This window comes from Pleurodeles waltl, chromosome 9 (genome assembly GCF_031143425.1).
Source record: "Pleurodeles waltl isolate 20211129_DDA chromosome 9, aPleWal1.hap1.20221129, whole genome shotgun sequence".
Taxonomy (NCBI): Eukaryota; Metazoa; Chordata; class Amphibia; order Caudata; family Salamandridae; genus Pleurodeles; species Pleurodeles waltl.
The window spans coordinates 319,733,340-319,756,326 of NC_090448.1; the positions used below are offsets into that span (position 1 = coordinate 319,733,340).

At 46.1% G+C, this 22,987-nt stretch overlaps 1 protein-coding gene across 3 annotated transcripts in view; it reads right to left on the minus strand.

Annotated features, from left to right (window-relative positions):
* CAMKV (CaM kinase like vesicle associated) overlaps positions 1-22,987 on the minus strand; it is a 483,421-nt gene that overhangs the window by 11,665 nt on the left and 448,769 nt on the right. The window lies entirely within an intron of this gene.

Genomic DNA, 22,987 nt, shown 5'->3' on the forward strand with positions numbered 1-22,987 from the left:
TGTAAATTTTACATATCGCCACACTGAAACTACACCCCAAAAAATATCTGCTCACAATGAAGAATACCACAGAGGCATTTAATAAACAAGTACATACCGGAGACACATAACATGTTGTCGACATCATCAACTCGACCTCTAACCCCTTACATGTATGATGAAATAATTAACCGCAGCTGGATAGCCTCCTGCGGGGTCGCTGACTGCACAAAGTTTAAAGAGTACAAAAGCCATATTCTGCGCAAAAAAGTCTCACATTTGGAGGGAAAATACTTGTCCGATTGTGAAACACCAGACTGATAACTCATATGCAAAACTAAAGCAAAACGTGAATCCGTAACGTTTTATGGACCCAATGAGACGCTGCAGTAAAGCATTATTGAGAGGGGAATTTAAGGGAAGTGAGACAAAAAAACATAGAGACGAATTCCAGACTATTGAGAAAGAAAAACTGAAACTAAAAAGTATCAACATAGTTGAGCGAAGTTTGAGTGAGAAAATAACTTATAGAGAAGAAAGCAGGTGAGGCTAAAAGATGAAATATGAAATGATTAAAGTGTATGCTGGAGAGAGGAAGGACAGTCAGAGGTGAGGTGAGGAATTGTATGAACGCGGCTGTGAAGCGATAGAATAGAGCGAGTTGGTTGCAACTGGTAGGCAGATGTTTTGGACAGAGATAGGAGAGGCCGATGCAGGAAAGGCCAGACAGTAGAATCAATGATAAATGCTGATGCAAAAGGGAGGTTTAAAAGTGGGAGTGGAGAGAGATGACAGGAATTAGGGGGAGAAAAAGAGAGCAAGAGAGAGTACAGCATGACAGGAAAGAGTAGCTGCAGACGGATTTAAAAGGGAGAGAGCGAAGAATGACACAAGGAAAGAGGCGGAAGAGATAAGCTAAAGCAGAGAGCAGCGAGGCTAAAGAATTCTAGAAAAGACAGAGCCCTAGAAGGCATGAACACCGATTCTCCCAAAAGCCAAGGGTAGCGGAAATGTTCACAAACTCTTTATGAGCTCCTTGATATCGAGGGATGGCTTTAGGGCGGAGCTACCGGTGCGGCCGCACTGGGCGCTGTGTTTAACAATAACTTGCGATTTTAAAGCACCAGCTGCAGAGTTCCTTGCGATTCCAGTTTTCAGGCAGCAATAAAAAAATTAAAGAAAAGTTTTGTGATTAATGTTCCTGCTGAAGACAGAGATCAGAGTTTTGTCTAGTGGCAGTTTTGACTCCCCTTAAAGTAGCGCAGAGGGTTAATGTGCCTGCTGCAAAGCACAGATCTGTTTTTTTATGTGGATAGCTGAGTGGATCAGTAAAGCCAGCCTTTACTAGCTCTTTGAAACAATTGAAATATATGTAAGAGAGGGGCTATGTACAGATGGGAGGCATTTTTGCAGGGTGGAAGTGAGACTGTTGCACCGGACGCCACCAGCACTATAGCAAGCCCTGGTGATATCACAGAGAGACATCATATGACCTTTCAGCGTGAATCCCAGAAAGTGGTCCCACAAGATTTAGACCCAGCTGATATCATAATAATAGACATCACTGAAGCCTAGTGCATGCCTCACAGTGAATTATTGCTAAATCAAAGGGAGATGCACAAAAAAGAGCTTTACTAAAACAATAGTGGTCAGGTCTGCTTGTCCTAATTCATATGGACTATCCGTTGCATATGATCTGTGTTGTTGGCTTGATTTACCCATTTTTGCTGTTAATAAGTTTTGACTTATTGCTTGCAAGGAACTATCACATTTGTGGAGCACAGAAGTAGAAGGTTCTGATCCAAAATATATTCTTTCACAAATTCACAATAATGAACTGCGGCAAAAAATTTCAAAAAGCGAGGATTTTTCTAAATGTGTTTAATTTAATTCTGTATTGTAAAGTGTGCTTATTCCACATATGAATTTATTTATTTTTAACCTGAAATGTGACCTCCCAGTGGAATCTGCAGAATGTAATCAGTGTTTACAGAGGCGTAGCTTGGTCAGTAAGATTGGGGGGCGGGTGCGAACTTTAGGTTTTCCAACAATCATGCTGGCATATAACGTTAAAATACATTGTTTGACCCGCAGGGCACATGAGAGGAGCTAAAGGGGCAGAGGAAAGGGAGATGAATGCAGATTGGTAGGGGTACTAAGTGAGAACAATCACAATATGTTGTAAAATACCCAACATGTTTTACGACTTTCAAAAGAGACAGGAAGAAAGTGTGAGTGTGTTTTTGTCTGTGTGTATGTAAAGTTTCATGCTGAAATCTGACAGACACCTCACCATAACCTGACTGAAAGCACCTGAACCCAACTATTTACCAGAAACTAGATTTATTAGGGGTGGTGTATAACCCCCTCCGTCCTCCACACCCCGCCGAAGCTACGTCCGTGAGGGTTTAACAGGACACTGTTTTCTCTCTGGGCATGGTACTGCTTTTTGCCACCTGTGAGGCCAGGGGTCACAAAAGCAGTGCCAGGTGTTGCAAGGAGCAAGCCACGAGATCGCAGCTGCAACCTCTATCGACTCCTAAATGACATCTATTGTAGGAGGTGAAGAACTGTACGAGGTGAGAGAGCATGGACATTATGGGGCATATTAATACTCCGTTTGCGCTGAAATTGCGTTGTTTTTTTTAATGCAATTTCGACGCAAAACTAACTCCATATTTATACTTTGGCGTTAGACGCATCTAGCGCCAAAGTCCATGGAGTTAGCGTCATTTTTTAGCGTGGACACCTACTTTGCGTTAATTATATGCAAGGTAGGCGTTCCCGTCTAAAAAATCGACTTCGAGGCATGTGCGTCGGATTTATACTCCCGGGCAAAAATCACGCCCGGGAGTGGGCGGGTCAAAAAAAATGACGTACGGCCGCTTTTGCGCCGTTTTTTAGCGCCTGCAAAAGGCAGGCGTTAAGGGACCTGTGGGCTCTGAAGGAGCCCAGAGGTGCCCCCCCATGCCCCCAGGGACACCCCCTGTCACCCATGCCCACCCCAGGAGGACACCCAAGGCTGGAGGGACCCATCCCAGGGACATTAAGGTAAGTTCAGGTAAGTGTTTTTTTTTTTTTTTTTTGTGGCATAGGGGGGCCTGATTTGTGCCCCCCTACATGCCACTATGCCCAATGACCATGCCCAGGGGACAGAAGTCCCCTGGGCATGGCCATTGGGCAAGGGGGCATGACTCCTGACTTTGCTAAGACAGGAGTCATTTCTATGGGGGTTGGGGGTGAAAAAAAATGGCGCAAATCGGGTTGAGGCGCAAAAATTGCCTCAACCTGACTTGCCCCATTTCTTGACGCCCAAGCTCCATATCCCCCTACGCCGGCGCTGCCTGGTGTACGTCGTTTTTTTTAACGCACACCAGGCGGCGCCGGCGGCTAACGCCGGCTAACGTCATTCAATAAATACGGCGCCCGCATGGCGCTTCAGAATGGCGTTAGCCGGCGCAAATTTTTTTGACGCAAAACTGCGTTGGCGCAGTTTTGCGTCAAAAAGTATAAATATGGGCCTATGTACCTGTGGCTTTGACAGGCAAGCAGGAAAAATACTGCTGCAGGCAAACTGGAGGCAATTATTAGCATTACTTAGCACCTGTGACAAATACTGACACTGGCATGCTGATGGTAATTATTGGCATAATGGTCACCCTTAAATAAAATACTGATAGTGGTGAATCAGAATTAATTCTTGGAATATGGGGCACCCATGGAAAAATGTTGTCACTGGCACACTCAAAGAAAGTTTTGGCATTGGGGCACCTGTGGAACTAGGTCATTGAACATACTTCTTGACATAAGAGAGGAAAACTGTGGCATATGGGAGGGGGCACCAGGATAAAATACTGGCCCTGACATACTACAGGTAACTTCACATAAGCTAGAGTAATGGAATTATTTGCAAATTTGTGATACTGTCGTATTATAACTAATTTGTGGCATAAGAGGGACATCCCTACCACATGAGAGGTCTGCATGATAAACTGCTGGCCCTGACACAATGGAGGTAATCTTTGACATGTGGGGGCACCCATAGCACATGCTGAAAATGTTTTTTTTTTCATTAGTGTCAAGTGTCGTTGCCTTGGCACACCATGAAAGGACTTGAATATGAATGAGTGTCCTTACAGAGCCAATGGCTTTTCAGCAAAATTGTGTGAAAAATTGTGCTTTTAAATACAATATTTGATACAATTTAACACAAGATTTTCTAATGGGCCGAACCCCAAGACCTTTCTAGAAGAGGTCTATCTTATAACAATTCAAGGCAAGTATTACTTCTCACCACTTTCAAAGGTCTTGTTAATGCCCAAATGTAGGTGGTTTCTAAAATGGACATTTGTCTGTGTTGTGTTATAGTAGCAGGCAGTTAGCAATGACAATTATTGTGATATCTTCAGGTCATGTTATACTACTTCCTGGGGACATTCAGGGGCAAATGACAATAATGATGCCACTTCCTGTGATGTCATTAAGGTGTGATGTCCACTACCCCTGGCATTTTGGTGAATTGATGTCCATAAGAGAGAGGGGTGAAAAATGGAAAAGAGAAAGGAGGCTGAAGTGGGATACATGAGAGTGAGGCAAATTAAAGACTTGTAGGAAACAAAGGGGCATATTTACAAGAAAGTGGCACAACATAGATAATGCACCACTTTTACTGCACCCCAATGGGCTCCCCTAATGACACCATGTGTGTGCCTTATTTACAATATGGCACATCATGGTGCATGTTAAGACAATTTCATCAAAAATGTTGACGCTATTGTGGTGCTTAGCAGATTTAGCGCCAAAAATTATGGCGCTATTCCTGCAAAGTCAAAGGAGGCCCATTGAAAACAATGGCAGCGTCATTTTAACGCCAGCATCAGGAAGGCATTATAAATGACACTAAAATTAGCACAGTGAAAGCTTGTAAATTTCACTGCACCATTTATGTGGGCCTCCCTGTGTAGGAATGCCCCCTTGCATACATTATGCCTGCCGCATGCATTGCGCCACTTTGTAAATATAGCACAGAAAAATGGCCTCCTTAACGCCACATTACCGTAAAAAAAATGAAGCTAGTGTGGTGCAAGGAGGAGCAAAGGGCTTGTAAATATGCCCCAAAGAGTCCTTACAAGTGGTAGGTACAACATAGCAATGAAAGAGTGGCATATGACCGAAAGAGGCTGTAAGATCAGAGTGAACAGTTGCTGAAGACAGAGGGAAGATGGAGAGTGTTTGATGAAAAATACGAGAGACTGAGTGATGCTGAAGCATGATAGAATTGAAAGAAAATGAGAATGAAATGTGGTACAAGAGAGCAATGGTAAATATTTGTAAAAGGGAAAAATAGATGACGACAGAAAAGAAAAAGAATAATAGGTGGAGATTAATATGGGTGTGAGGAAGTGCAAGAGTGAAACATAGACAGACTAGGAAAGAGAATGAGAGAGAGAGAGAGAGAGAGAGGGTGAGAGAGAGAGAGAGAGAGAGAGAGAGAGAGAGGGAGAGAGAGAGAGAGAGAGAGAGAGAGAGAGAAAGCGTGTGCAAATGGGAGAAGAAACAGCTGCACATTCCTCAGTTCTCCTGGCTAGAGTGTATCAGATCTAGATGTGGGCAGTGGCCACTCCTCCGCTATGGAGGAGGAGCGTTGCCCCCCCGCCAGGAGCAAGCGATGCAAATCCTTTAACAATGAAAGGATAATAAGTAATGTTTATTATTCTTTCATTGTTAAAGGGGCGGGGCATTGGGGATGACGAGCTCTGAGGGGGGTGCACTGTGAACTCCCCTCAGTGCACATGTGTGTTTGGCTGGCCGTCTCGGGGTGGTAAAACACACATGCGCACTGTGCTCTCTGTGTTGCCGGGCTGGAAAGAGCAGGCACAGGTTCCTAGTCTGCCTGGGAGCACCCTGGTTGGGCACTCCCTGGATAGCGTCAGGATTGGCCGCAGGGCAGGCTGGGACCCTGTGCCTGCCTGCTACTGAGACGACGAGGAGCAGCGGTACAGTGCAGCTGTAATTTTTATTTAAAATGTATTTTATTTTATTAACCTCTCCCCCACCCTCTCGCGCCGCCTCGCTCCTTGTAGCCCCTTGTGAGCCACGACTGGGTGACAGAATTAAATCTTATATGGCTCAGTAGTTGTGGTTGTTATTCAGCCACACCCCAGTAGTATGCCTCTGTAATCACAACATTATGCACAACCTGATCACCAGCTTTTGTGCTCACTGCATCCTTCCTCCCTATCCGTTGTTGCTGACCCTCTCTCCTAAAGACCTGCTTTTAGCCAAGAATTTTTAAATATTCCTGTGTTTATTATTGAGGGTGACCTCAACTTCCTTGTTTTTGTCTGCCCTTGAAACCGATAATAATGAGCTCCTAGTTAATCCGTTTTTTGGTACTTAAAATAACAGTCTGCCAGATTCTGACTATCTTGGAGCAATTAAACATGAGTTTCATGTTCCTTTGTATCATTTTTGCTAATAAACGTTGGTTACCTGTGCCTAAGTCCGCCACCCAGCTGCTTGGATACCATGGGCCTCATTTACAAATATTTGGCGTAGGGCAGCACTGCAAGTCTTTTTGCTTCCCTACGCCAAGTCATAATGGCAGCAATGCACTGTATTTACGAGATATGGTGCATTTTTGTCCTTTCAGCCAGCATTGGCACACAAATTGGTGCCTAACACCAATGCAGGCACCCTTGCACCCTGTTGCAAGGGTGTCTGCATTGTTGAAAGGATTGTTATTGTGCAGAAAGAGATACCTTCCTGCACAAAAACAAACCATTCTCCTTGTTGTACCTGCTGTGGGGAGCCATAAGGTTTTGGCTCTGACCCGGGTTTATGTGATTTTCTAAATCTGGGGCAGCATCAAAATCCATGGGTGTTGCGTTGGAACACCCACCACAATGCCCTTGCAACGCCTCCTTGACTCAAAGTAAGGCAAGGCAGCACGCTTTGCACTGCCTTGCCTTACTCCATATCTATGAGACCATGACTTCATAAATATGATTGAGAGGCCTGCACCACTGGACCATCTAAAAAAGTGACACTCTGGCAGCGCAGGCTTCTTGTAAATAACCCCCACATTTCTCTTCCTCTGACCTCTTGTAAGAAATCATTGTTATCATCTGTGTTAGTCTACTCAAATAAATGGAAGCCAACCAAGCTGTGAACATCCAGAAAATGTAAGGGTGCTACATGAAAGGAACAAGAACAAATTGTCCTGATGACATGGAACTAGTTGGCCACCCTTCTTGCTCCCGCCCCTGCTGGCAGTTCCGCTTTTGCTTGTGCTGGCTGGTTCTGCTCGATGTGTTCTGTCAAGGCGGTTCCTTCAGAATCTAAAACATCCTTGATTAGTATACTATTTAATTTGATGACTATTATTCTCGCTTCGAATATCAGAAACTACAAATGGTCATGTTCCTAATTCAACAGCATCCCTCCACCCCAGAGTCACTGATACACCCCATATCAATAGCACAGGTGGTTAAGAAATAAAGGCCCACTTTATAGACCAATCATAATGAGGGCCATAATCTACTGATCTATTTCTCAGGACCAGAATTTGTAAACTGAAAATTGCATGCAGACTTCTGCCAAAACTGCAGTAATCCACTGGGATATGTTGCTAAGGTTTAAACTTGTCACTTGCAGTTTACAGGCAGTGGTGTGCAGAAGGCACATTACCATTACTATTAAGCTGCATGATCTTGGTAACAATTGCATATAAAATAATGCCTGCACACTCGGAATGTTTGTGTACCATTTGTGACTGTCCAACCCCCCCGGAATTTGCTTGAAACAATAGTGGTTCCCTAGGAGCTGCAGATTAGTGGTTTCTTGTTGCACCATGAATGCAGATGCATAGGTGCATAGTTGACTGGGGAGCTGAGGTCAGACTGGCAGTGATTTGCATGTACCGTAAGGCCAGGAGAGGAGTGGCTAATGATGGAATCTCAGTGGCCTGAGGGTCAAAGTGGAGGGACTGATGGTCTCTTATGTTCCCAGTGAGAGCCCAATGGCTAGAATATATGCATGTGATAGGGAAGCTTGCAATGCTTTTGTCCGTACTCTGGCTTTTCAGAGTATTTGAAGGAAGCTTACTTTTTTGCCTGCACTGCACCAAAGTTTGGAGGCGGAAGCATCATTGAATATCTTATTTGTTCTGCTGTCTTTGATTTTAGCCCCAAATAAACAATGCTTAACTTAAGTTCCTATGCCAGTAGATCTCAACATTCACCATCAAACACTGTAGTAGGTCTAGGGCTTGGAGATTTACTTTCCACTTAAGGGGAGGTTTGTATAAAAAATGTAAAGAACATTGCCCTAATTTGAAAGACTTAGACACCTTAGAAGGAGTGGCAAAGAGACACACAGAACTGGAAAACTGTACAGGAACGGATATACAGTTTTAGACCTGCTAGATATGGAATGCAGAGTTAAACAGGGAAGCAAAGCAGGAAAGGCAGAGTGTTACACGCAGAGACTGCTAAATTGCTACACATGAGACAGCAATTCGGGCATTGGAAACAGTTCAAATCTTTGCTGATGGCATAGAGAAGAGGTAACTGAGGTCAGCACACTAGGGCTGCGTCTCTGTAGGCGCAGTGCATGTCACTTCCGGCACCAATGACATCATGTGTAGCAAATTGAAGTCACCTACTGACATGCAAGAGGCTTAAACAAAAACTTCCAGATCCAGTCTGATACCTGGGGAATAATCTAGGGTAAAGAATCTGTGCCTAGAAGTCTCAATCAAATATTGCTCTTGACGGATCGACTCCACCGCTGCACAATACACGTCCTGCTAAAGTGGCTAAGGCATTTGTAAAATGATTAAATGACTGGGGACTGTTAGACAGCTGGAAAAGGCATCATCATTTAGAAAGGGATCATTCCTCCTATTCTCCCCTTCTTGAAATTCATGTATGATGGGACAAGATGATCTGCTCAATTTCTCTCAGCCCGCTCTTTACAAACTCAGAGTAGCTTGGCAGAACCCTTTCTGACCATAGCCCATATTGTTGGGAGACACTCCCGGCCCACTGGCAGCTGGAAGATGCAGGCAGGAGTGTTAACTGACGGCCCGCTCAGAGACTCTTTAGGAAAATGCATCAGGGAGTTTTATGTCATTAAAGAGGGAAGCCTACTGGCCTGCTGTTGTATGATGGAAGTACTGTGGAAGGTTGAGGGGTGGAATCTAGAATGTGGGTACGAGGGACGTTGGAGGAGTAGGAACGGGCATTCTGATGTAGGAGTCGGTTGTGAAAGGATGGACTGATTATTGAGAAGGAATAAACCTCAGAAGCACAAGTTTACCGGTGTTGTCATCTTTAGACCTGCCTCGTTCATCCTGATGCCTCTCACTCCCTATCAACACAATTAAACCACTCAGCTGGCTCATTGGTCCATTCCCATCAGAGATTAATGAGGCTTTTCTAGATTATTACAGTACTTTATATGGGAGGCCCAATGAGGCCTTGATTAAGCAAGTGGGGCCTTCTTAGCTAGAGCACCTCTCCTGAGCCAGGTCACCAATGCTTGTCTGCAGAATTTTACCAGACCGATATATGGGTTCTAGCTCGACGCCTTTCTAGGTTGTGCAAGGCTGCATTTGAGTGTGGAGAGTCCCCCATAACCTCCAGGGAAGCCCTGATTGTGATAGTGCACAAGTTGGGTAAGGCAAGGGAAGAGGTCATATCGTATAGACTGCTACACATGCTCAACATTGATTATAAAATGCATGGCAAAATATTGGTTAATAGACTGTACACCCACCTGCCTGCCTTTATACACACAGACCAAAACAGGCTCATCCCCTCACGCAACACCTTGGGCAACCTCAGGGGACTTTAGCAGATCACTGATGAGACTGCTGCCAATAACTGGAGTCATGCCGGAGTGGTCTCAGTGGACCAAGAAAAAGCATTTGATGCACTGCAGTGGGGCTATCTCAATTCAGGGATGTATTGCATGGGATTGGGGGAAAGCTGGGCAAATGGACGACATTACTATACTCTAATCCCGTGGCCATAGTTAAAACTGGCAGACGTACGTATCACAGCAATATAATCATTATTAAAGTAAATGGCCGGGATTCCTGCCCTCTGCACTTCTATTTGCCATTAAACCATTCAACCACCCCATTTGCAGCAGCATTGAGATAAGTGGGATCAACAAGGGCTATGCCACTCTGGGATAGGGTACACATAATTTCTTTTTATGCGAATAACCTGTTGCTATATTTACAAAACATAGAGGATGGCTTAAACCAACACTACAATTCCTAGTAGAATTTGTTAACATCTCAAGAGTAATCACTAAACTAATTGGGCTAAGATGTGTATTTGTTCCTACTCACACTGTTGGATAGGACACTGGCCCTTTGTGATAATGGTTTGTCCTGGGCCCCACACACGTGCAAATACCTGGAGGTGAAAAATGAACATGCTGTAGCAGACCTTAAGGAAGGTAACCTAGGGTTGCCCTTGAGGTCTTTGAAAGGGAGTGTGCATTCTGGAGAGCTCTCAGATAGCTTATTATAGTGAGACTGTCCTTGTACAAGACAATAATCTTCCCTAGGTTACTCTACTTCTTCATAAATCTGCTTGCATGGATACCCTTTGATTGCTTCAAACAGGAGTAATCACTGCTTAGGAACCTGATTTGGGATAGATAAAGAACTGAGTCTCAATACGGCCCCGTCAGAGACCCATAACAGAGAGTGGTTTGGGAGCACCAAACTATGAACTATATTACCTGCACACACAGCTGCAGTGGATAACAAGATGGCTGGATGAAGTTGGCATGGATGACATTGGGAGACTGCTAGGGGACTTAGGGCTTGAATTAGAGTTTGGTGAAAGGGGTTACTTCATCACAAATGTGACGGATATCCTGTCCGCCGTATTACGATCCCATTATATCCTATGGGAATCATAATATGGCAGACAAGATATCAGTCATATTTGTGATGGAGTAACCCATCCGCCAAACTCTAAACCAGGCTCTTCATTAGTAAACCCTACTAGCCCTTTTGTTGGAAGTCAAATGTGAATTACTGGAATGAACCCTGCTCTTTAACATCATGCTGAAATGTTAGAGGTACATGGTTAAATGCATGACTCAATTCCAACTGTATGCTTCGGCACAGTTGTTGGTGGGCCTTCCCCAAATAAGGACATTATTCGCCAACAGGCAACTGATACAGTTGCCAGACATGTTAATATTCACAGTGGAGGAGTTCCACTCATCTGGAGAACGTATCTCCTTTGATAACGTAACATAAGTATTTGTAAAGCATACATAACCCATAGGTATCTAGGTGCTGAATAACAGATGTTTATTATTACCCAAATCAATGGTACTCATTTTATCAACCTCAGAATTTTGGATGAAAGGCTGAGTGGACCTGTGACCATGAGGTTGAACACAGGTTCCTACAGTGGATGCATTAGTCCACTAAGCCACCAGACCCCGGAATTGATACAATAATTGGAGAATTTGGACTGCAACCTGGCAATTCCTAATATATGGGACCCTGACTTATACGTTCCTGGTCCTACGAGGCACTTAGATGCAGGAACACCCATGTTATGATCTTTAACAGGTGTTTTTTTTTTTTACTATGAGGGTAAGCTGTAAATTAGACACATGGCTTCACAAAATGCTAAAAAAGATGATTACCCTTGACCTTACTGGAGCAGGAACATATTGGAAACTCTGCTTTGGTACATAGCTGACCGTTAAGGAGTGGTCATCTGCACTGTAGAACATTTAGATAGTACCCAGGAACACACGATTCAAATTCATACGTTAATTATTTGCACCATATCTTTCTCCAACAATCTGACTAAAACGTTTAGAGGTGCCTCTTTTTTGTGCCCCTCTTGTGTGCTGCAAACAGCTCTGTACATCAGGGCCTAAGTTCCTCTTGGAAAGAGGATTCACTTCTCTGCTACGCAGTTGGAAGTGCAAATCACCCTGAGGTTAGAGAGTGGTGTGCAACGTTGATCCAACACTGAATATGTAAATGTTTTTCTTTTAGATGCATTGTTTGGTACTGTTCTGATGTGGATATTCTGAAAATGTGGCCTGGGTGTATCCCTGGTGGGCATGCAGGTCACATCAGTGATGTAGAGGAATCTGTGGGAAGACAACCCTGCAGGAAACAGGAATTAAGGGTTACTGTCAGCCCCCGAGTGAAAGTGATTTCCTGTAGAAGTACTTCCAATACACTATAGCATCAAGTTAGTAACTTTGCAAGCAACAGGTGGCGACCTAAAGCTGCTGACTTTGATCACCTTCTGCAGCTCTTGCCTGGGACTGAAGTGCTCCAGTGGTGAAATACTAATATCGAGAACATGCTTTACCAGATGCATTGACATTAACTTGTTAAATGGTTCAAGGAACTGTGCATCAATGAAAGAAAAATGTAACTACTCTGCCAAAGAATGTGAGTTTTACTTAAATCCCAGTTATCAAACTTAGAAGACAAAATTAAAAGTCAACAGTTTTACTCTGCACAATTGAAGAGCTTTGTCACTACTTCACTTAGAATATTTTTCCTTGTAAATGCTCTACACGACCTACGCATTAGTCAAAGGTAACCATCTCAAATGAATACTGAGGGTGACTTAAATAGCCAGCTGAGATACAACTAATAGTAACGTAACGTGCAATACCCCAACCACAATAACAGCTCCAATGCAGGACTTTTAGCTCTCAGATGACAGGCATATTCACATTTGAGCTGATGATATGGGCTTCACTGACTGTTTGAATCCCATGCTAATTTACTGAAGCTGCTTTCATTATTTATTTATTGGCCAATTGGAAAACTATGTCCAGATATGAACTCCTAATTCCCCAAGGCGGGAGAGGAAGCAGAGAAAATTAGTTGACTAACTCATCAGCTAATGGGAAGACAGATACTGGCAAGCTGGCGTATAATGAAGAAGGTCACCACATAAAGGTCAGTGACATCTGTATCCTCCCTCTATTCACTGTGGACCCCAGTTACAAAAAACAGTGAATTATCAGCTCTAGTCTGTATAGGCCTGGAGATGCAGTCTGATCTGCAGAGGAGAAGAGCGTCATACCTAGTCATTACCCTACTTTTAGGTGGTCCTGTTACTACCTGAGTATCGCAATTCCGACTTCCTCTAGAAACTCCCACCACAGGTGGGTGTCTGGGAAAGGTGCAATGCCCAATGCAACCCAGAAGGGATGGTATGCCAGTCTTTCCATCAACACCCCTAGCACAGCGATGGTGGAAATGCAGCACTAACAGTTAGGTACTAGGGATTGTGGAGGCGAGGAAGATGGACTAATTGGTTTCAGTGAAAGGGCAACCGGATACCGAAACAATGAACCTGGAGAAGACTCTTCTCATTATTGACAGGTGAAAACTAGAACGTGCAAAGGCCGCCCCCGTAGGGGGCATGAAGGGCCGGCGCCTTAACGGCCGCCTTGGCCCGGAAGGGACCAGTCAAACCGGTTTCAGGGCGCGCACCAAAAGGTCCGAAGCGCCTCATCCCTCTCCCCTCCCCCCCCAAGGTCAAGGGGGAAAGGGAGGCGAGGAATAACAAAAGCAGGCCAATGGGTGAGTTTGATATGGTTAAAACTTTCCAATGGCATGAACTATAGACACGGCATGGGGGGCTCGGGGTGCCCATTTATACCGCGCAGGTCACAGCAGTCATCTGTTCATGACCAGGAAGACGCGCGTGGACAAATAATTCAAACAGGATCCGGCTTTCCCCGACGCCTTGAAGCTCGGACCCTGTACCAAGGACACCCAGCGAAGACCACGCGGTGAGACCCCCTTAGGCGGCGGCCCATGCCCCCTGGCTCAACCATAGTCAAGTCCTGTGGGGGACAGCTCAACCCGAGCGACGCGACCCCACAGGTTTCCACCACCCAACAACGCCCGGCGGACCGCTCACGAGGAGCGAGGCGACCCCGCGGACATTCCAAAGCTTGAACCCTGAACCAGGGGCACCCAGAGAGGACCACGCGGTGAGACCCCTTAGGCGGCGCATACCCCCGGCTCACCCATAGCGAAGTCCTGTGGGGGACAGCTCAGCCTGAGCGACACGACCCCATAGGTTTTCCACCACCCAACAACGCCCGGGGGACCGCTCACCAAGAGCGACGCGACCCCGCGGTCATTACTTTACGCTTACCTCGTCAGCCACTATCCATTCCGGGAAGCTTGGACCACCCTCGATAGGTCGATGCGACCCGCCCGATTCACCAGAACCGACCGGTCCATCTTGCGGCAGGTACGCTTGCGCGGCTCCTATCGGAGAGGGAGAGAGGAGCTGCAAGTAGTACGCCGGCGTCCTCCGCCTGCGCACCTACGCCGAAACGAGGACAGCCCTTTACGGGGGCGACGTGACCTGTCTTCAGCCAACCAGCCGTGCGGGGAAAATAAGCAGGAGTGAAGTGCGGGGCAAGCTGTGATCCAAAGCAGGTACGCCGGGAAAACCCAACGGAAGCGGGGACCGCCCTTGTAAGGGCGACGCGACCCGCCTTCCGAAGTACAGCTTGCCGGCACGCCGAGGAGCAATCGACACTCCAAGCAGGTACGCCGGGAAAACCCAACAGAAGCGGGGACCGCCCTTGTAAGGGCGACGCGACCCGCCTTCCAAAGTACAGCTTGCCGGCACGCCGAGGAGCAATCGACACTCCTCCAGCTCGGGTAAAGTCAGGAAGACCGTGCGGCAAAACAGAACTCGCCGGGTAACGCAGCGACACGCCCCCGGACTGAGTATAACAGGGCAAACAAGCGCACTCTCGCGGCGCCTTTCAAAGTTCCTACCCGGCAATTAAAGCACCCACTGGGAGCCAGTAGGGGCCAAGCAGCATCTTCCCAAGTTGGGAACATGGAGGACGGCCAGATGTCGGAACTGCAAGACGACCTAGAAAAGATGATAGCCCACATGCGGGCAGAAGCCTTAAAAAGAGGAAAAGACTTGCTGCGGGCAAAAATGGGGGATAGCATTGTAGAGAACCCAGAGAAAGACTCAAATCCACCAGTCTTGTTGGATTTAACAGAAGAAACAGGCATGGGAGAGAACACCTCGCCTCCACCACGAAGGCACAGAAAGCGACAGAGGGCAGAAACAAAGCCAACGAAAAGGGCACCTAAAAAGCCAAGGAGTGGGGACCAGACCGCAGAGGAGCTCCTCACGGTGGCAGCGGCACCCAGCACCAGCACGCCAGGTAGACCAGCAGAGGGTGAGCATTTCAGCGCGTTAATCAAAGAATGTTTTAAATCATTTGCGCCACTGCTGCTGCGTGGGAATGGGGCAGGGCTAGGTATGGAGGGGCAGGGCCCCATGGGCGGGCAACCGGGCAACCGGCTGGTGAACAAGGAGCAATGCTCCTCAGGGGACCCCTTGACGGCCTGGGGCACACAGGTTAAAGCACCAGAAATGACCGCGAATGTAGGGAGCCCACCCGAATCCTATGCCAGACCATCATTAGGCCCCCCAGCCATGACAACAAAAGCAGCGGGCCTAGCTACAGCAATCCCACTGACAGTAAAAGAGAGAATCTGGAGAAAGGAGTTCATAGACATTTTTACCCTGCTGGAAATCCAGCTGGAAGGATTAGATCTCACAGTATGCGATAGAAAAGAAGATGATAGGAGGGAAAGGAAAAGAGCTAGAAAAGAAAGAAATTTTGAAAACTGGCTAGATGCCTTCAGAATTATGGCTTGCGTCATAGTCGGCAGATCTTTGGTTATATGAGTCAAAGATACATGAGGCCCACCGACAATTTCCAGGGGATGCGTGGCTAGAGTACGATAAAAGCTTTAGACTAAAAATGCAAGCTCACCCAGAGATGGAGTGGAACCAGGAAGATGTATCTAGCTACATCCATAAAATGATGGTAGCCAGGGACTTTCCCCCTTGGGCAGGAAAAGGGGAACACTCCTTTTGGAGCTCACAGCAAAAAGGCAGATACGACAAACACAAAGTGCCACATAGGCACAAACCTTGGCACAGTGCGAGGGGGCCGGGCGACAGAGGGCAAAGCGAGAAGGGGCCACAAGCCATCTGTTGGAAGTTTGAGACAGACGAATGCACATGGGGGCACAACTGCAAATTCTGACACGCATGCTCGTCCTGCGTGGGGGATCACCCAGGGGCCACATGCAAAAAGCACAGGCACAAGTCAGACAAGAAGGATAAAAAGAAAAGGCAGTAGAGGTTTCCTCCCGCCCCCGCCAAAACTAACCAATTGATGCTCAGTCTAGCCAAGTCACCAATCAACACACAAGCTTTGAGAAGGCTAGCAAACGAATACAAGAACAAAGACGATGCCCTCACACTGGTAAAAGGCTTTGAGGAGGGATTTATCATCCCGATAGAAGGAAAAATAACGGGAGGGAGGGCCGGCAACCTGAAATCGGCGAAAGAAAACCCACAGGTCTTATCCCAAAAAATTGAAAAGGGGCTGAGTTTAGGGCGAATCGAAGGTCCGCTGCCCTTCCCCCCTCCTTCTGACCTGATTATATCCCCCCTGGGGGTAGTACCCAAGAAGGAACCAGGCCAGTTCAGGCTTATACATCACCTATCTTTCCCTGATGGTGGGTCGGTCAACGATAGCATCCCTGAGGGAGCCTGCTCAGTGGGTTATGCCACAGTGGAGGATGCTATAGACTTGATCAAAGCAGCAGGCAAAGGGGCATTATTAGCAAAGGCAGACATTGAATACGCATTTAGGCTCCTGCCAGTTCACCCAGACAGCTACCATCTATTGGGTTTTCAGCACAAGAGGGAGGTCTACATCGACAAAGCCATGCCAATGGGCTGCTCCATTGCATGCGCTTACTTTGAGCAATTTAGCACGTTTCTGGAATGGGCCCTGCACAGGAAACACCCGCTGGGAGGCAAAATGCATTACCTGAACGATTTCTTATTCGTTGGGAATGCAGATTCTTCAACTTGTGCTAGTCTCCTGAGAACCTTTCAAGCACTAGCCAAAGAAATAGGGGTCCCCTTAGCAGCGGACAAAACAGTGGGGCCCGCAACTTCCTTAGTGTTCCTGGGCATCCAATTAGATTCGGTCGCTGGGACATCCACATTACCAGCAGATAAGGTAGAGGACCTGAGAGCTGAGATCAAGCTCTTACTGGGAAAACAAAAAGCAACCCTAGGAGAATTACAAAGGATAGTGGGCAAACTTAACTTTGCTACCAGAGTTATCCCAGCGGGCAGGGTGTTTGCACGGAGGCTAAGTAAACTAATGGCAGGCTTGCGCAAAAAACACCACCATGTGAGGCTAGGGGCAGGGGAGAAAAGTGACCTTGCCTTATGGGATGCTTTCCTAAAAGAATTCAATGGACGCCTATTTTGGCGGGAGGGCTGGATTTCGGCTGGAGAAATTTCATTGTTCACAGACGCCGCAGGGGGCTGCGGCTTTGGGGCTATCCTGGGAAGGAATTGGTGCGCTGGCAAATGGCCAGCCAGATGGTACGAGCTAGGAATCAACAGGAACATTACATTTTTAGAGCTCTTCCCCATCGTCGTAGCCCTGTCCATCTGGAAAGATCAGTTACAAAACATGAAAATAACACTGTGGTTGGATAATTTAGGGGTAGTTGCGGCCGTAAACAGGGGGTCCGCCTCCTGCCCCAACACACTGAGGCTCTTGAGGCGCCTAGTCTACCTCCAGCTGAAGGGTAACTTGGATGTCAGGGCCAGGCATGTACAGGGCATCAAAAACTCACGGGCGGATGCCCTTTCTCGTCACCAGATGGACAGGTTCAGGAAACTCGCCCCGGAAGCAAGCCACTCGATGACGCCTTTTCCAGCAGAAATGTGGGAGCTGGGGGAAAAGACCTGTCTCTACTAATACAGAACGCATTTAACCCACAGACGGTCAGAAGATACAACAAATATACCAGGCTGGTAATGGAAATAGGGGGGGTGGTTTCTTTGACAGACCCCGCTGCAACAAGAGCAGCCGCTGAGCGATTCATAATGTGGGCTTTCCAACGAGAAAAAAACAAATCATGGGCCCAAGCACACCTGGCGGCGGTGGCTCACTACTCTAAGCTACAAACAGGTACCGATCCCACCGCTGGGCATTACATCAAAACTGCAATGAAGGGCTGGAAGCGGCTCGAGGGGGACAGGGCAGGCACCAGGCATCCCATTGATTTTGACAAGCTAACCCGCTTAGCGGACTCCCTGCTGGCGGTAGCGGAAAATAGGTACGAATTTCTACTATTTAGAGCAGCATTTGTTATTGCATTCTTCGGGCCTTCAGAGTGGGAGAACTGGTCGCAGCGGCCAAAAAATCAGGGGGCACCAACTGCCTGCAAGCAGATACTGCCAGCTAGGACCTGACTGGGTTATCTTATCACTCAGACGGTCTAAGACTGACCAGGCGGGCAAGGGCGCCCAGATAAAGCTACAATGTATTAACCAATCGCAGTACTGCCCGATATGCGTACTTAGGGAGTATCTGGAGGTGCGTCCGAGCGGCCCGGCCCGGTATTCGAGCATTTGAATAGGGAGTACGTAAGCAGATTCCAGTTTACCGCCGTCTTACGGAAGACGTTAGCGAAGGCAGGCCTTCCCCCTTCGGAGTTCAGCTCCCACTCTTTCCGCATCGGGCTACCACAACAGCAGCTGAATTGGGGTTAAAAGCGGACGCCATACAGGCGGTCGGCAGATGGCGTTCAAAGGCATGCAGGAGCTACATCCGCCCTCACCTGTTGTGACAGATTTATTTCATTACATTGGCAGGCGCAGATATCAAGCCCACATGGATTGTTGGACATTCTTTTATATCCAGGTTAGAAACATGGTGGAAGCAACACAGCAAGGGCACAGCAAGAAGCAGATCAACAAAAGCGATCCGCTGGTTGGGCTCCCCGGGGATGAAATGGTCTCAGCTCCAGCAGGCTTTAGTAAAACAACTTGAGGCAGCACAGTGCCACCCCGGCACAATAATCATCCATTTGGGAGGGAACGACCTGCCTACAATGGGGCGGAAGGTCCTGTTGAACGAAATCAGGCAGACACTCTGGTCCCTCACCAGACTCTTTGGGTGCACTACCATCATCTGGTCTGAGATCATCCCCATACTCACTTGGCGTGGGGCATCCTCAAACAAGGCAGTGGATAACTCCAGGAGGAAACTGAATATTGCAGTCAACAAATACTGCAAGCTAAATGGCCTGGAGAGCATCCGCCATGGTTTGATCCACGCAAGGCGTCCGTAACTGTATGCATCGGACGGCGTACACCTATCAGCTGAAGGGACGGCCATCTTCTGGGACAACCTGAAGGCAGGAATAAGCATATAAGTAAAAAAAAAAAAAAAAAAAAAAAAAAAAAGAGCTACAGGGGGAGCTGCCAAGAGACGTAAGCCTCTCGATCAGCGTGGTGGAACTTAAACTAAAGATTTACCATAAAACGCACCCAGTAAGGGGGTATTCGGACAAAAACATGCCTCACGGCAGGGTGTAATGTGGTAAAACCAAGGGGAGTAAGCGGAACACGGCACTCGCAGCCCAGACCCGCCAGATCGGTTGGCACGGCATAGGTAGCGAGTTGGGCCTAATCCAAAGGACTTAAAGCTACCCCCTGCAACAACAATGAGGTAAAACAAACAAGCCCCCTCCCAAAAAGGAAAGGTGAGACTACCAGCAAACGAAGGCCAAAAAGGAGACTTGGCACAAGGAGGCCAGGACTTGAAGGCCCACCAATCACTGCAAGTTGAAAGTGTTAAAGTAAAATTAGTCACTGTATAAACTAAATGTATATTGTACAGTAGTAAGTAAGCATGTCACGGGCAGTTATTTAAATGATAAATGTAACCCATCATGGTCAGTCGCACGTTGTCCACAGTAATAAAGCGACCATAATTATCCACACGATAAACATGTGTCAAATGCATGTTTTAAGCAGGCTGCGCAGTACGCAAGATATACAAATAATTGATTGTCTTTCATGATGCCAATCCTGTAGTGAGCCAAGTGCGGGAGTTATGAAAAACGAGGACTGGACGTCCTAGTGTGGTTTGAGGATGTACCTTAAATCTGTACAACTTCAGAGAAATTAAGTGGTCCTTTAGCAGGAAAGGGGAGAAACACAAAGCATCAGAGATGTGTGCTTCATCAAATTGTCCTTCAAAATACGCAGCATGTTTAGTGTTTGGAAAATATTTAATATGAACTGGATCTCGTTGTGTTTCATTTGAAGTAGTGGTGTCTAAAAGGGGCATGCGGTGAAAATGAGTCTATGCAGCCTTGGTATCCGACACATCGACCTTCAAACGCGCCCGCCGCAGGCTTCTGAGCAAAACTTTAAATCATGGCACTTATTCTTGTACAAGTTAGGCACTGCTCTTTGAGGAAATATAGGCCAGCTCATTACAGTTAACAAAATATTCATCAATCAGGACTACAGTCAGGACTACTGGCCGTACATTTGCAAGTGTGGAGGCATGTAGGAACATCTATAGCTTGTTAGACTAATGAGCGAAATGTGTAACCCCATGACCAATGTCAAGACAATTTACATTTAAAAGAGAGCATCGTGACTAGTAAAAGAGGAGGGGAATTTGGTTCTATGCTCACTATAAATAATGTGGTCTTTGGTAAATAAAAACAATAATTTCAGACTAATTAGTGCCAAAAAGACCAGAAGTGGTTTGACTGACTCTCGTATGCTCGGAAAGAAAGACAAAATACGTCGCCGAAAAATGTCCCCCGTCTTGATGAACAGTGCAAGCAGAGAAGCATTACTGCTTATGTTATCAATTTCGGCTGTGATAGTAGCAGGGAAGCACACTAGATAGCACAAAACCAGAGAGTAAAGAAACCTCTAATAAAAAAGAAAAAGACAAACACCCACGAGTGTAATTACTAAAAGATTACTTAAAAGCTATCTTGTTGCTGGGAATCCGGAAAAATAGGGTGAACACAGAATTAGACCTGGAGATTAAGCTTTAGTGAATAATCCGGTTTTTTACTCTTTGTGGAAAGAGAAAGTTGAATTTGAGTTCGGAGATGTCAAGGAAGGGAATTCCACAGTTTAGCCAAAACAGTGAAGAAGGCGTGACCTTCACCCCTGGTCAAACGAAATCTGTGTTCACCTAGCAATCTGGCCGCGAGGACCTGAGAACTCAAGATGGAGCATAATGCATACATTTCTCGGTTTTTGCAGCTTGGCCTATGAAAATAAGTGACTTTAAAGACGAAGCAGAGGCTTGAACGTGATTCTTTGGGGAATGGCAAGTCAGTGTAAAGTCCGCAAAGCTCTATTTGCGGAAGGTCTAGGTGGAAAACTCAATGCTAGTTGAGTGGCCACATTCTGTAGCGCTGCAGATATTTAATGATGTAGTATTGGGCTCCCAGCAGAGGAAACTGCTCAAATATAGGCATTTTAAGATGGCCTCCATTCCAGTAACTCACTCGAATCTGTGTATTGTAGCTTAGAATTATCTCAAAATTACGCAGTTACTTAAAATGCGTTTCACACTCAAAACCAAACCGTCCATTTGGATCAAAATTTAAACATAATTTCAGGTTGGTCTCCCGTTCGGATTTTGCTCAAAAATTACCCGAACGGTCCATTTGGATAAAGAAAATCTACCTGAAATGATTGTTGACAGCCCATGTTAAAGGAACTGCCATCTGAAATCACGCAATGCAAATTATTGACATATTCTCTGTAATTTTGCGTGAATTTTGGTAAGTGTAATTATTACTTTATGCCAATTACTACGGCGCAATTAAAACTGTGCCCAGGCCTAATGATGATTCTAACCACTGTTGCTCGAGACTATTGTGGTAGGTGAGGAAGAAGTTTGTGTAAGCAGTACAGCAGCAGAAGCATATTAAAACCAGTTTGTTGAAATGGCAATTTAGAGAAGGCCCCTGATCGAGTATGAAACCTAAGGTAGGGATGACGGGCTGTGGCAGGAAAGAAATAGGGCAGAAATGACTAATGACCAAGAGGTCTGTAGTGAGTTTTTTTAGGCGAGAGATACCAAGAACCTTTTCCAAACACACAAAAATGGCAGTTGTCTATAAAGTTGTTACAAGAGACTGAAGCAGGCTTTGGTCAGGACTGGAGGACCAGATCAGCAAATCCTGGTTGGACGGGGTCCAGAGGAAACCCTGAAGAGACAGAATATATAAGGTCAGGAACATATCAATTTAAAATATTGTTCAGACTCGGCGAACCTGCTGTATAATTTGTAGAAGGAGAGATGTTAGGGGGAGAAATGGTCAGCCCTTTGTCAGTCTTTGCAGGAAATGCACAGAAGTTAGCATTAACCTTATCTGCACATAATTTAGAAAGTGTATCACAGAACAGAAGAAGAGAAGAAGAGAGACAGTTAGGGAAGTAAATGGTGGTAAATCTATTACTTACCTCCTTTGTGGTATTAGGAGAGAATTCTATTAGTAAAGAAATCGGTCTTGGCTCTGGTTATTAGAGATTTGTTAAACTGGAGGACTTCTTTCAGATCCATTTGCAGTCCACCCAATAGTTAAACCTCCAGATGCATTCTATTTTTTCACAATGAGATTAGTACTCTTTGAGGCTGGTGCTCTACCACAGTCTTCAAGGATGCTAAAGATGATAACGAGAAGAACTGATTTGAATAATTGTGCGCTCCAAAGGGGAGCTCAAGGTAACAGGTGGAGTGTTTCCAAAAGCTTTCTTGTGGGAATCAGGAATAAACTGAGCCCACACCCTTTTGGACATTTGGCACTGCAAACTGGGCTTGGCATCAGAAAGGAAATTCTGAAAGAGGATGAAAGAATGGTCAGCTCAGGCTTGGGGGATGGGTGAATCACCAATTACAAGATCGCTAGGAGCAAAGATTACATTGTTGACCTGATACATGGGTAGGCCCTTCAACTAACTGAACGAGATTCAGGTCAGGAAGACAATTGATTCACATCTTGTCAGGAGAGTCCTCAGAAATGTTTACCCAGATGTTGAAGTCACATAGAACAATAACAAAA